The following is a 14,225-nucleotide window of genomic DNA, read 5'->3' on the forward strand; positions in this document are numbered from 1 at the left end:
ACTATTCTTTGAGTACAATGAAAAAGTATTATAAATATTAACACTGGCAATAAAACAAGTATAATTATTAATCTGAGGTAAAATCCTATTATACAGAACATATTGTATCTGCAGTTGAGACAATTTTTTTGGTTTTATAGTTTGCTTTTTTTTAATTAAGAAAAGGGAAAGTGTTTGCATCAGCCAGAAATCCATTAAGTAATATCTACTTAACAGATTTTTATATAGACAAAAATTCATAATCATTACAGATCTAATTCTTGGGCTAGGTGACGCATTCAGTAGTGTCTATTATACTATTTAAAACTAAAAGTTCAATACTGGCCTGAAAAAATTGCATTTTTGAGCCAAGGTTTATTGTTATCTAGTTCTGCTTGACTAACATCCATTGAGAAAATCGTATATCTATTCTAAATCTGCCTTTTTCTCTCCAGAGTGGACATAGGCCAGCTGATTTAATAATTTAAGAAAGAACTGTTATCCTGAGTAAGGAGCATAGAGACAAATATAAGTAAGTTCCTTATTTCAAGTTCTTTCTTTGAATGGTTTGTTTTTGGGTGTTAGCTAAAGGATTTCAAAGGAATCAATGTCTACAAACATGAAATAAATAACACACCCCAAATGCACCAATGATGGGAATGTGTAATGAACCATGAATTATGTTTAATCTAAATCGTCACAACTGAGTTGATTATAAAAGAAGACAAAAGTTAACTTATTCTCAGAGCGGCTCAACATTATTCTTTATTTCATGCCATGGTTGTTTTACACATTCCCTTATGGGTAGAGATCCTGGCTGACATCTGTTTTGGGGCAGCGCATGAGAATATGGAAATAGGTGATTTCGTTGTTTTTTATCAGGCCATCGTTGACATATGTATGAATTAAATAGAAGTGGGCTATATCAGAACGAATGCTGAATGTGAACTGAGAGCATGCAGGGGCATTGACCAATTCACATGTGCACCTTTACGTGTCATGGCCTAAGAAATGTAGTCTAGCTCTATGGGCCAAGAGCCTAAAATTTAATGATCTTGTTTTGGGGATTTTTGATTGTATCATTATTTGTGAGTCAATAGGTCAATCAATAGATGAAAAAAATGCACATCATGGACCAGTGATGAATATCATGGGGTTTCTGAAACAACATTTTTGATTAAACCCATCTGCAACTCTGAGGTCCATTACAAAGAGACACCTCTTTATTCTTCAAGGAAAATGAGTCTAGAACCTTGTTCATGGCCTTTTGTGGTTTGAGGGTATGAATTACATTATTATAATAAACTTAGTCCATGAATATAGAATTTTATCAATGAATGAAGAATAAGAAAGGTATGCATGCACTTACCTACTAAGGCATGTAATGCAACATGGATTATTATTGAAACAATTTTGAGGTTCTTAGTCCCAATAAATTAGTGGCTAAGGCTCTTATCATTTTGGTAAGGAGCATATGGTCATCTGTGTACAAGACTGAATGTTTTTGTTCTGTGTTGAGGCAGGTTACTGGTTGATCATTTTATTAAGGAAAAAGAAATACATTTACATAAATAAATAGTTGACTGAGTAACTGTAATTGAGAGAGGGAGAGCATGGAATGATGATGAGATCTATATACAACGACACTCATGATTAATTCAGTCTTTTTTGGAATTTTACTTAAGCAAACAGACAAGTTTGGTACTAGATTCACAGCGTTTATTATATTATCTAAAACAAAAAATTTCATGGTGAGAGATATTTCATCTTGACAAAAACAATTTATGTAAGTTAATAAATAGAAGTGTTCTCTCTTCTGAAGTGTTCAGAATAGGGTACAAAACAAGGTTTATGATTGTTTACTACAGAGCTATGATTCATTTTAAAGAGCTAAACATATAGTATTTGATTCTTTTTAAAATTTGCGTTTTATGCTGCAGAATGAACGCACTCTACCTGATTATAGTCTTCTGGTGAAGATCTTGCTGTTATCTCTGTGAATCAGGAGAGAAGAGATTGATGTAAGTAAAAATCAAACTTTGTGTTCTCGCTTGGGAAACTTGATCAAGTTTATTCATTGAATTATTTCAAAGGAATAAAAGGCTACATACATAAATGAGTCAAAGGTGGTTATGCATGGACCAATGGTAGAAATGTGTTATGAATTAAGAATTATGATTAATCCATTTCAGCACAACCAAATTCATTAGGACAAAAAGTTGAAAGGTATTTCTGTCATTTTCAGAATGCCTTAATATGCTGTTTTTGTACCATAGTGGATTTAAACACTTCCCCATTGTGATTGTTATTGACAGTTAACTAATTGAGGGAAGAACATAAGAAAATGGAAAACCTTGCCTATAGCTGTGGTATAACTTGGTGGTTATACCATGATATAACCATAGTAACGTCTTAAAAATACGGATGTTAAATGAAAAAAGCCCAACCATGGACTAATGGAATATATGGAATTGACGTGGTGCAATTTGTGGAATGAATTAATTCACCTTTGCAATACTGAGGCTCATTACAGAGAGAGCCAGTCCTCTAGTTCTGTGGAATATGAATCTTACAGACATAGTTACTTCTTCAAGGATCTTTTTGCCCTCTAATTCATGGATAGTGATTTTACTATTAGTGAATCAATGCCTAAATCAAGAACAGTATAATTGAATTAAAGCACAGAATACCAAGTCTGGATCAATGATGAGTATGCGTGGGGCATCTGAATCAAATATTCTGATTATACCCTGTCTGTGTCTCTGAGGTCCATTGCATCTATGGGAAATGTGCTTGGAGAGAAAGTTAGACATATTCAAGGAATATGTTTTTGGTCCTTTTTGGTTAATGGGTATAGATTGTATTATAAGTAAATCAATGAATGAATAAAGAAAAATACAAATAAAGACAAGGAAGGCTTCATTTCATTCAATTATGAAAGGAGCTAATGATGTTTTGAGTTTATATAAGTCTGCTCCTCCTTCGAGAGCGTATAGATAGATATGCACTCAATGTTCCGAGTTAGTGGCAAGTTTCTGGTTGCGTGTCTTGTTTGATTTAGAAAGGGATAAAACATATTCTTAAATGATGTATTTAGTTTAATAATACTTAATATAATAAATATTAGCCAATAAAATTAATATTCATATTCAATAATAACAATATTACAAATCATGCTAAACAAATTAACATAAATTTTTATAATAAACAACAATTTAATACAATTAATAATAAACACTAAAATACTAATGATTAGGTTGTGAAATGTGGAGAAAGTCTAAGGATGAACATTGAAAATTTGAATATAATAACCAAAAATCCTCTTATGTTTGCTCATTTTTATTTAAAAAGAAAAATGCAAATGCATTTTTATGACTTTCATGAGTAATAAGTGAATAAATAGATGCTAGTGTCATGAAGGGTTTTTGTCCAGTGTCCTTTGAATTCATGAATAGTGGCACTATTATTATGAGTAAAAGAATCATTTTATATCTCCATCCCTTATTTAAAAGAGGGCAAATCATGGACTAGTGAGAAGCATATGTAATGTATGCAAGGGTGTGATTAATCTTGTCTATCCTCTTGAAGTTTACTTAAACAAAAAAGTTCCAGGACCCTCCTTCCTTTGGAAGGGTTGTGAAGACCCACTCTCTAGACATATTTTGATATTAACATTTAAATGGAAATTAATTAAAAATAAAAATTCAGTTCCTCAGTCGCACTAGCCACACCCCAAGCCACATGTTGCAAGTGACCACCATTTCAGAATTGCCAATAGAGAACATTCGTATCACTGAAGAACGTTCCCACAGTGCATACAGGGCTAATATGAACAGTTGCAGGTAATAGTATTTAATTTTAGGTAGCAGGTGACTTCACCATTTTGAGTTTTCTTTAGAAAAGAGAGTAGATAATTAAATTATTTTTTGAGTTATTCAATAGATGAGTAAATAAACGAATCAGTAAATAGTTTGAATTAAAATAACTGTGGCCCACTGGTCAGATTGTGTTATAAAACAACAATTTAAATTCACCTTATAGTGCAAAAGTTTTCCTCATTAAAAATGTGTCTTCCCTTTATGCTAGGAATACTTAGGCAGATATTGAAAACTGCTCTTCTAGTGTTGGGTGGTAGATTCAAAAATGTTCATGATATTATTTCATGCTAAGAATTATGTCAATACATGAAAAAGAACTACTGTTGGGTTGATGATTAAAATTTGACACAAACCAATGTTTATGATCCATCCAGTAATGGAGAACTAACTTCTACTTAAAAATGGATTTTAAAATGTACACTTTTTATTCTTATAAAAGTCTGCCTTTTCCTCCAGAAGGAATAGACGAGATTGGATTTGGTCATTTCCCCAAGGTGAAGAGCATGGCGATTTCTTCTGTGGTAAGGAGCAATGTGAGTAATGGAGTTTCTGTTGGTGGGTTATGCGGTTGGTTCATGTGTGATTATTGAAGAAAGGAACAAAAGGCCATATACACAAAAATGAAAACATCAAGTAACAACCAATAATAGGAATGTGTTGTAGGCCAAGGAGTAGGACTGACCCATTTCAGCACAATAGAGACTTATTTTTTAAAAAGGTAGAAGGAATTTAATTTTCAGAAGTGTTTCATGTTTTGTAGTATTTCTGCACCATACTTGATTTAAGCATTCCCATATTGGAAGAGATTCAGGCTGTTAACTGTTCAGGAGAAGCTCTTGTAAGGTGAAACATGCTGTTTGTGTTCTAGTGGGGGATACCATTGTGGATTTTCATTGTTCATTATACCACCTTTAAAATTAGGCAAATTAAATGAACATAGCCCAGTCATTGGCCATTCATGTTGATAGTACTGATCTGAAGCAAGATTTGTTGATTATTCCATGTGTGGCACTGAGATCTAGTCTGACAGCTTTGTGGGAATTGAGCCTAGAGATATATTGTTGTGATATCCAGGATCTTGTTCTCAGAATTTGTGATTCATGGGAAAATGAAGGTATACACGAATGAAGAAAAAGAGTGCCAAGCCTGGACCAATGATGAGATTGGAGGGTGTCTGAATCAAAAATTTTGATTAAAGCCATCTGTAACTCTGAGGTCCATTTTAAAAAGAGGCCCCCATTTTTCCTTCTAGGGAAATGAGCTTATAACACAAGTTCAGAATATTCAGGTATCTTGATCATGGGTGTTCATAGTTTTTTGGTATAGATTCCATTTTATAAGTAAATCAATGCATAAATTTTGCATAAATGGGTAAATATAAGGAGAGCTTGGCATTGACCAATTATGAGAGTATGTAATGACGAATGGATTATTATTATATGCTTCTATAGCACTGAATTCCAGTGACATATAATGATAGAGGCTGTTGCCTTGTTTTGGAAGGCGTATGTGGACAGATGTATGCAAGACACAAAATAATTGTTTGATGTTGATGGTTGTTTACTGATTGGTTTTATTTAGAGGAGGGAAAATTGCATAAATAAATAATAGATGAAACAGTTATTTAATTGGAAATAAATGAGCATGTTTCAACTTGAGAATATTCCTTATGAAAAGTTATTATAAATCAAACTCTGTACTGAGTTTTATTAAAAACTAAAAAAAGCATCTAGTTTCTAAATCTTGTGAATAGCATAATGGACATATGGAGACATAATATTATTCAAGCTTCTTCTATAATGTAAGTAAATTCCTATATATTGAATTGTTACATGTGAATAGAATATGTCCTTGTCACAGTTAATTTTTTAAAAGAGGGCATAACACAACTGAGTGAGAAATGAAAATGAAAGTTAGTCTTTTTCTAAACTACTGATGCTGTCTTCCTGGTTAGGTGTGGGCATATAGACATTGAACATGAAAAGCATTTCTGTTGTGGGTTCTTCATGAGTTTACTGCTCTGTGTGTGTGTGTGTGTGTGTGTGTGTGTGTGTGTGTGTGTGTTAGTATTTGTGAATGTATAATGAAATATTCCATGCATCATAACATAAATAAACAAATCAAAACAATAAATGAATTCATATATAAGTAGGGTAAAGCATTTACCATTGGTGATAATATGCCATGAATCATGAATTTAAATTCATCCATTTCTACACATGTTGAGTCCATTAAATAAAAAGATGATCTAAAGTGGTTGCCTGTGTAGGTGTCTATAGACAGATGTGTGCCATAGTCATGGTTTTTGTTTTGGGTGATGAATTTAACAGTGTTTATTGTATTATTTAAAGTTAATAGTTAAGAAATAAAAATATGTGCAGTTCTTGGGTCAGTGATAAAAATTGGATTTGAATCAACTTTATGATTAATTTAATATCACACAACTAATGTCTTTTAAGTCAATCTAAATCTGTACTGTTCATTCTTTTGAAAATTTGTATTCAACTCCACAGAGTGAAGACCATGGTTGATTTAATCAGTCTCTGCTGATGAAGATCTTGGCTGTTACCTTTGTGTGTAAGGAAGCTAAAGACTTAAGTAAATAACAGTCCAAAAACTTGTCAATTAGGGTAAATTTTTCATTAATGTTCACTGAATTATTTAAAGTTAAGGCATATGTAGATCAATGAGATGAATGTGTTATGAAACTTAGATTGTGGTTAATCCAATTAAGCACAATTTTGGTTAAAAATAAGATGAAAGACATTTTATTCTTTTTTTATCTGATTAATAATTTATCTTATTTTTGTACTGCATTTAATTTAAGATTTATTCACTAATAAAATCTATGGCTGCACTGTTCAATGTCGTTTCCTCTATCCACATGTGTCTATTTATATTTAAAATAATTAAAGGTACATGCACTTTTAAATGTAATTTCTTGGTTGCATTAGCCACATTTCTAGTGCTCAGCAGCTGTATGTTGCTATTGGTGACTGTAATGGAGAACGCAGTTACAGTACGTTTACATTATATGCAAAGTCCTGTTAGACAGCTCTTTAATGAGGGAGGAATGCATGGAAAGGTGGAAGATAAGTGGAATGAGATGGGTAGGAAGCAAGGCTGTTCATTGATCTATACTTGCTTCACTGTGGGCCACTACAAAAGGAGATCTAGTCTATTGAGAATAGGGCTAGTCTATGCGAAAAGAGCCTGTAAACAGATCTTGGTTATATTCAAGGATACTGTTCGTGGATGCTAATAAAATAACAATGGGTATTGATTTTATTACTGCTACTGAATCAATGAATGGATCAATAAACAAAGGTATAAATGAAGGAAAAGATTGCTTATCCTGGATCAATGATGAGTACCCTGGGGTGTCTGAATCTTGGATTTTGATTAAACCCTATAACTCTGAGGTCCATTACAAAAAGAGTACTTTTCATTATGTCTATGGGAAATGAGCTTATTCCAGAAGCTAACAATAATCAGGATTTAGTTTTTGGGCTTCTGAGTATGGACTGTATTATTTTTAGTAAACAAGTATATGGATAAATCAAGAAAAGTACAGTATAAATAACAGAATGGTTATTCCTGCTCCAAATATGAGAGTACATAAAATAATAGGAATCATTACTAAAACATTTCTGAAGCACTAAGTCCCAGTAAAATAAATTAATCAAAGCTGACCCTTTGGGTAAGGAGCAGTTAGATAAATGGATGTTAGAGTCCATGTTGTTGTTCTGCTTGAGGGTGTTCATTTTTTTTTTTTAAAGGGCAAAATGTTTACTTTAATTATTGCTTAAATTACTACCTAATTGAGAGAGAGTTTACACATGGATCTATCTTGAGAATATGTCAAATGACCAGTTATAATGAATTCTAATAATCTTCACTATTTAAATTCAGTTCCTCAGTTTAATTTCCGAAAGCAAGGAAAATGATCTGAATTTTCTGTCTAATGAGCATGGGACGGGCATTGATATTGTCCAGTTTCTGTGAAGTCACAGATATAATGATTTTATTATAAATGTAAAAAGGAACAAATTAATGTCTCAATCAGTTATTCAAAATAAGGCCAAATCATGGACCAATGAGGGCCAGGTATTATGGAACAAAAAGAGTGATTAATCCAGTTCCATACAACAGCTCTCCAGTATTGTCATTATTTCCATAAACAAAATTGAGGTAGGCTCTTGCATCTTTGGAACGGTGAATATGTTTATATATTTGGATAATATTTCCCTTTCAGTCTCATTGGTGCAATTTCCTTAAAACACGGAATAGACATGCCTCCATGTGTAACTATTTAACTTTACATGTATGTGTGTATGCACGCATACACAATTGTTGAGAATGTACTCGAATCCAGGATTCAGATTAATTTAATTCTTTCTAGCAAGATTCATGTAGAAAGGAAATTTAACCCTTTCCTAGTTGAGTAGAAGGCAGATAAACAGACAGACGTGTTTAATAGTCACAATTATTATTATTTTGCCTGGTTTTACTTACAGTAGTTAAATTTCATACTTGAGTCAATTAGTCAATGAATCAATGTCGTTCATCTTTTAAATACATGACAAGTACCAGGGTTTATTTCTAATCAATAATTGTTGACTTGAACGGAATTTTAAAAAAATCTAAATCTAGGCTGATCCATTTCTCTCTCTCTCTCTTTCTCATCTACCTATTTTTATATTCACCTTGTACTCCACAGAATGAATGCGCAGTGATTCAATTATTCTCCAGCGAGGAAGATCATGGTTGTTGTCTGTTTGAGTAATGAGTGTAGAAACCTACGTAAGTAACAAAGTGATTGCTTTTGCTTTAGTGGTTGTTAAGAGAGTTAAGTCTTTCTGGAAAGGAATAAATGACTACGTATACAAATAAAATGAATGAAGTTATATGTGAATCATTCAGCACATCTGTGGTCAGTTAAGGAGAAAAAAACAAGACCATCTTATTCATTTTAATAGTTAATTATTGAGTTAATTAATGTAAAAATAAATTATTCAATTTTATTTGAGTCACAGTTGATTTTAACCTCCCTCTATAAAGACAGCTTATTCACATTCCAAGATGGAAGATATTGTCAGTGTGGAGTAAAATGGCAGCTTCATAGTTCTTTATCATCACATCCTTAAAATATGGACAGGGTCAATGAAAGATGATCAAGCCTTGACCAATTAAGAGTATGGGATTAATATGAAGCAGATATGGTCATTAATCTGCTAATCTGAAAAACTGAATCTATCACACAAAGGGATCTATCTTCCTTCCTCTGTGAGAAATGACCTATGAAGAGATGTCAGGGTTGTCTGATTTCTTGTTATGGGGTTTTTGGGATTCATAGGAATTGATTATACTGTTAGTAAATCAATGAAACATGAAATCATGTGTAAATGAATGATGATGAAGAATACTAAATATGGACCAATGGTGGGTTTTTGTTGGGTATGAACCAAGGATTAAGATTAGTTCAAATATGCAGTAGTAGTGTCCATTCCCAAGAGGGATAGTGGTAAATGAGCCCACAGACAATGTGGCAGTACTCATGGTATTTAAGTTTTAAGGTTTTGATAGGTATTGATTATATTTTTATAAATATATCGATGATTGAATCAGTGCACTAATGTAGAATAAAAGAAGAAAAGAATCTACTATGGGCATATAGAATGAAACAATAATTTTTTGTTTCTTCTTTACATCTTAATTTTATTTTAAGTTCTGGGGTATATGTGCAGGATATGCAGGTTTGTTACCTAGGTAAATGTGTGCCATGGTGGTTTGCTGCACCTGTCAATCCATCACCTAGGTATTAAGCCCAGCATGAATTTGCTATTCCAAAAAATATTTCTGAAACACTGACTTTCACTAGGACTTGATGAAGCATTTTTTCCCTTTGGATGAGGAGAATATAGGCAATTTTTGTAATAGTCAGTGTTCTTGTTCAGGTTATAGAGTGAATTCATAGTTTTTCATTTTATTAAAAGAAAAAAGCCATTAAATAAATAAGTAAAAGATTAACCCACTAACTAAACTAAAGAGGGCCAAACATTGACTGTTAAGAAGCCTGGGTTCCTTTTTATTTACCTGCTGTTCAGATATACAAAGAATTTCAAGGCTCTGTCCACTTAGGGTATTTTATACGTAGACAGATGCAAACATTATATTTTAGTTCTTAGTTGTTGGTTTTCTTAACCTGTTCATTTTCTTTAGAAATGTGAATGATGATTAATTAATCCATAAGGAAGTACAGACACAAATACATAGATACAGATGTATACAAACTGATGTATATATAAATAAGGGATACTGTAGACCATTGATGAAACTGTGCCGTGAAACAATCATTTAGATTAATTTCATTTAAATGCAGTTCATTTAAAGGTAAACCTCAATTATTGTTATCTATGCGAGAGGGGCATAGAGACAACTATTCATTATATAGTTCTTTTCCTTGTATTTAGGAATGAGGTTTATTGTACTTATTAGTTTATTAAAACTTAACTTTGAGCTAGTCATAGGCAATCATAAGCTGATGATAAAACTCTGTTACCTATCAAGAATTTCAATTAATCCAGTAACACATGACATCCATAAACAGAAAGAAAAATCACAGTGGTTTCATTCTTTCTAACATCTCTTTTGTACTTCACAGAATGGAGGCGTGATGGCTGATGCAATCATTTTCCACTGATGAAGGTTTTGATGGCTACCTGTGTGAGTAGGGAGGACATAGGCTGCTGTTAGTAATTGTCTTAAGTTCTTAAGTCTAATATCAAGGATTTTGTTAGTAAATTTTGATTTTATTATTATAAAGAGATCAATGACAAAACCAATAAACAAGCATATAAACAAGTAAAAAAGGAGACTGAAGCATTGTTCACCTATGAATAAATGTGATTAGGCAAGAAAAACTACTAATATACATGGAAAACACTGATGTCTCAAGAAATATATGTATCAAGCATGCTACTTTGTCTAAGGGTCTTAAGACACTGCATATAAGAAATAGTCAATATTATTGTTCTGGATCAGTTCAAGTTCAAGTTTGTTAATTTTTTAAAAGAAAAATATGTAAATATTATCACAGATTAATAAATACCTAAACTATTGTGAAAATGAAAGGGTAATACAAAGGTGACTGAAGACAAGTTATCAGTGTTTATCATCTGGTCTGCTTTGTATTCCTCAGAATGAACAGCCCCATCTGATTTAATCACTGCAATGACCGTGAACTGTACGGTTACCTCCGTGTGTCACAGGAAGACTCTTGTGAGTAGTGGTTAAAATTCTTGTTTTGTTTTAAGGGTATTCTCTGTATTCTTAAGAAGTCTAAAATATAATCAAATAAGGTCAAGCATTTTTATTATTCACTACCTAAGTACAAATTTATTCTTAAGACTTCCCTATTCATAGCTATTTATTTTATGATTACAGCACTATTAATGAATTGATTAATCAAAAAACGAATGTAGATAGACATGAATGAAGAAAGATAGAGTCAATCTTGGACCAATGATGATGACTGGTGGCGTATGAGTCATTGACGGTGAATACAGGTCTGGAAGTCTGAGGTCCAATATAATAAAAAATCTAGTCTTCACCTTCTATCCTAGGGATAGACATTAGGAATATTTGAGGATGTTGTTCTTGGTCTTCACATTCATGCATTTTCCCTCTATTTTTATAATTGGATCAATGAATCAATAAGCAAATATATTTTAACTGCATAAAGATAAAAATAGTGAGGCATTGTCCAATTATGGAAATATATGGTGAAATAAGAAATACTATTCACATTTATTAAAAACACTGAGGTCTTCTTTCTGTTAACAAATAAATGACTCAGAGGTATTACTCGCTTGCTGCAGGATGGCATATACAGTAAAAATAATAATAACGTATGTGAGGTCATTTGGGTCAGGACCATGTTCATGGTTGGTTGTTTTCTCAAGAAAAAATAGTTTCACACATACTTACATGACTAATAGAATGAAAGGAGAAATGTGTGGATAAATGGACAGAATATTTCCATCTTTTTATCTTTTTTGCTTTGTACTCTCAGAATGAACACCCTCAAGTTGACTTAAGCACCCTTCCATGGTCATGAGGTTTCTGGTTGCCTCTGTGTTAGAAGCTTGGAGACCAATGTGAGTATAGTCAAAGTTCTTGTCTTGGTTCTGGGTTTTTAAGGGGTAGTCATTATTTTACTAAGAACATTACAGATAATCCAAAAGGTTAACCATGGTCCAGGGGTAATTATGGCATTGCCATGAAACATTATGTTGATTATCTATAAAATTAAAAATGATTAATGATAAAATCACTGTGAGAGATGATCCTATAGAGAGCTATACAGTATTTCTTGTTCTTAAGTTTTTGTAACATTATTTAATTACTGTTAGTAAAAGGATGAATTAATAAATAAACAAATGTAGAAGTAATGGAGAAGAGGAGAGCCAGTCTTCAGTCAATGATGACTCTGCCTCTGTTGAAAATACCATACCCTATAGACAGATTTAAGAATACACAAGGCTCATGTTCTTGGTTTTTGCATTAATGGATTTTGATTCTGTTATTATAAATAGATCAATGAAAGAATCAATAAAGCAATAGAAACACACATGAGTAATGAAATCATCGTACAATTATGAAACTATGTAGGGAAACGAGAAGCCATTTATATATATATGGAAAAAGTCTGTTAAGAAATAAATGGTTCAAATGTGTTACCTCTAGCTAAGGATGATATAGAGGATATAAATAATATAGATAGATAAAATAATTAATAAACAAATATAAATAAATCTGAATAAGTGAAGTACTGTCCAATTACAAAAATTGTATGAGTAGATAAAAGAAACTATTCATATATATTGAAAACAATAGAGTCTATTATGAAATAGTCAATATACAAAGAAACGCTCTTGATTTGTGTCAGTGTCAAGATCAATGTTGTTGGTTTTCTTAAAAAAATTAATAAATATTAACTGAAAATTTTAAATGTCTAAATGATTGGCTAAATGAAAGGTGACATGCATAGATCGAGGAAAATAATGTCTCTATTTTTATTTTCTTTATCTGCACTGCTTTGTACTTACAGGCCTTCTGCTGTGATCGCGTTCTCCACAGTTGCCTCTGGGTAGGAGCCTGGACACTAATAGAAGTAAGAGTCAATCTTCTTGTCATATTTTTATATTTGTTTAGGGTAGATTTTAAAAGATTCACTATAAATTTTTAAATAACCAAAGAAAGCCACCCATGACCCAGTGGAAAGTATGTGGTGGACATGAAACATGTTGATTAATCCATATTTATAACACTGTGGATGATTAATGAAAAAAACATGGTAAATGACTTTATAGACTGGTGTTAGGGATACCTAAGCCATCTTGTTCTCAAGGGTTTTGGGATTTTGTTCATAAGCGTTTTAGATAGGTAGATATTTACTTTAATATGATTAGTTTACTGATAAATTAACCAGTAAAGAAATGTAGAGATGAATGAGATAAAAGAGGCCCAAGCCTGGACCAATGATAATGACTGTTGGGGTATGAGTCAGTGAGGTTGAATAACAGTTTGTATCTGGAAATCTGAGGTCCAACACAATAAAAAATTTAGTCTAATTACTCTGATGGAAATCCAAAATAAAAGGGCAAAATCTTTGTATATTCCTAATATGTATTTGATAGCATTCTTATAAGTAAATCAATGATGGAAGCATTAAATTAATATATAAATCAGTAAGTATGATTTATTGTACTATAGATGGTGAAGCTTTATTCAATTATCAATATATGTGGTCAGGCAAGAAATATTAATAATAAATGTTGAAAACACTATTCCCATTAAGAAATAAGTGGATCAAAGTGTTACCCTTAATGATCATATAGACACTGATAAATAATAGTCAACTTTATTACTATGGTTCAAACCAAGTGGAGGTTGTATGTTTTGTCTAGAAAATATATAAACTACAAAAAGTTAATAAACACCTAAGTGAATGAGTAAATTAAATGTGGGGAGTAAGATTCAATTAAGATAAAGTCCTAATTTTCTTTTAATCAAATGCTCTGCTTTGTACTCCTTAGAATGGATGCACTGGAGCTGATTTAAACATTCTTTGGTGGTCACAAGATGTATAGCTGCCTCTGTATGTTTGGTGCATGGAAAAAAATATGAGTTTTTGTGGACATACACTCTTTATTTGAAAAGTATGAAATATAATCCAAGAAAGCCAGCCATGGCTCAGTGATAAATATGGAATTGATATGAAACATTATATTGATTAATCACCTTTGAGGATGATTAATAAAAGAGAGAAAGTGATTCTATATAGAGATGCAGGACTATTTCAGG

The 14,225-nt window shown here is 32.1% G+C and overlaps 1 long non-coding RNA gene and 6 other non-coding genes across 7 annotated transcripts in view; all 7 read left to right on the top strand.

Moving 5' to 3' along the window:
* Nucleotides 1-14,225, top strand: part of LOC104002164 (uncharacterized) — a 117,203-nt gene that overhangs the window by 47,866 nt on the left and 55,112 nt on the right. Inside the window, exons 8-16 of the long non-coding RNA XR_010151034.1 lie at nucleotides 435-511; nucleotides 1,920-2,000; nucleotides 4,314-4,390; nucleotides 6,371-6,487; nucleotides 8,578-8,660; nucleotides 10,522-10,583; nucleotides 11,059-11,138; nucleotides 11,932-12,016; nucleotides 12,970-13,032. This is a non-coding gene — a long non-coding RNA (uncharacterized LOC104002164). The remainder of the gene's footprint in view (nucleotides 1-434; nucleotides 512-1,919; nucleotides 2,001-4,313; nucleotides 4,391-6,370; nucleotides 6,488-8,577; nucleotides 8,661-10,521; nucleotides 10,584-11,058; nucleotides 11,139-11,931; nucleotides 12,017-12,969; nucleotides 13,033-14,225) is intronic.
* On the top strand, nucleotides 1,111-1,185 carry LOC112205465 (small nucleolar RNA SNORD113/SNORD114 family). The gene has a single exon (XR_002939420.1). It is a non-coding gene; the product is annotated as a small nucleolar RNA SNORD113/SNORD114 family (small nucleolar RNA).
* LOC112205459 (small nucleolar RNA SNORD113/SNORD114 family) lies at nucleotides 2,676-2,752 on the top strand. The gene has a single exon (XR_002939414.1). It is a non-coding gene; the product is annotated as a small nucleolar RNA SNORD113/SNORD114 family (small nucleolar RNA).
* Nucleotides 5,005-5,078, top strand: LOC112205460 (small nucleolar RNA SNORD113/SNORD114 family). Its single transcript, XR_002939415.1, has one exon. It is a non-coding gene; the product is annotated as a small nucleolar RNA SNORD113/SNORD114 family (small nucleolar RNA).
* Nucleotides 7,214-7,285, top strand: LOC112205462 (small nucleolar RNA SNORD113/SNORD114 family). The gene has a single exon (XR_002939417.1). It is a non-coding gene; the product is annotated as a small nucleolar RNA SNORD113/SNORD114 family (small nucleolar RNA).
* Nucleotides 11,375-11,446, top strand: LOC112205437 (small nucleolar RNA SNORD113/SNORD114 family). Its single transcript, XR_002939397.1, has one exon. It is a non-coding gene; the product is annotated as a small nucleolar RNA SNORD113/SNORD114 family (small nucleolar RNA).
* LOC112205454 (small nucleolar RNA SNORD113/SNORD114 family) lies at nucleotides 13,393-13,470 on the top strand. Its single transcript, XR_002939412.1, has one exon. It is a non-coding gene; the product is annotated as a small nucleolar RNA SNORD113/SNORD114 family (small nucleolar RNA).

This window comes from Pan troglodytes, chromosome 15 (assembly GCF_028858775.2).
Source record: "Pan troglodytes isolate AG18354 chromosome 15, NHGRI_mPanTro3-v2.0_pri, whole genome shotgun sequence".
NCBI classification, from domain to species: Eukaryota; Metazoa; Chordata; class Mammalia; order Primates; family Hominidae; genus Pan; species Pan troglodytes.